We start from the raw sequence: 739 nt of genomic DNA on the forward strand, positions 1-739 counted from the left end.
GACTTAGCTAACCTGGACACCCGTGTTCACACAACACCAGCCCGCTGCATGGCGTCGTGTCCTCGTCGAGTGTATATAGCGAACCGAACAGCCTCAGCACGACAACTCCGGTTCCCTTTCAAAACGAAAAAATCTTTCGCCTTTTACTAAAGATTTCCGTGTAGGGGAGCACTCAAAGGAGTCTAGAAATATAATTTTTTCAATCGCCTGACCTTACTGGTCGGGCTTCTTGTGGTGCATTGCTGATGAAGACGACGGTACGGCAACGATACGGTAAACTATGTTTTAATTTGAATTGGGTTACCGGACGGTTAAAGTAGCACACACCCCTGCGGTAGTGCGTATCATAACAAAATAGATCTATTTTGTCATGGTGCGTAAGATATATCATGCACGTACCCTGGAATTTATTCGTTCATACCGTCTTTTATTTTATCCCGACAGCAATTGTAAGATTAATTTGAATATTTTTTCTAAAAACTAATAAACCCCTTATCCTCCTCACCGAACGTTTTTTGCTGTATAATAAACTGCTAATGATACAAAATAAAAGTCTTAATATTTTGTACCTAATTTAGTAATGGTCTTATTTAATTTTGAAGAAAATGTACAATATCAAAATAATAAACTAACTTAATATTATACATAGGCATTTAGACGCATTCTCTATCAGTAGTATCCTATAAAATATAAAACACAAAATAATAAATCAAATAAAATGGATAAACAATTTATAAAA

General features: G+C 35.9%; 1 non-coding gene across 1 annotated transcript; it reads left to right on the forward strand.

Annotated features, from left to right (window-relative positions):
• The first annotated feature begins 102 nt into the window (after positions 1-102).
• LOC115034637 lies at positions 103-227 on the forward strand. Its single transcript, XR_003839968.1, has one exon. It is a non-coding gene; the product is annotated as a U5 spliceosomal RNA (small nuclear RNA).
• The last annotated feature ends 512 nt before the right edge of the window (positions 228-739 follow it).

The sequence above is a fragment of the Acyrthosiphon pisum genome, unplaced genomic scaffold (genome assembly GCF_005508785.2).
Source record: "Acyrthosiphon pisum isolate AL4f unplaced genomic scaffold, pea_aphid_22Mar2018_4r6ur Scaffold_18010;HRSCAF=18685, whole genome shotgun sequence".
Taxonomy (NCBI): Eukaryota; Metazoa; Arthropoda; class Insecta; order Hemiptera; family Aphididae; genus Acyrthosiphon; species Acyrthosiphon pisum.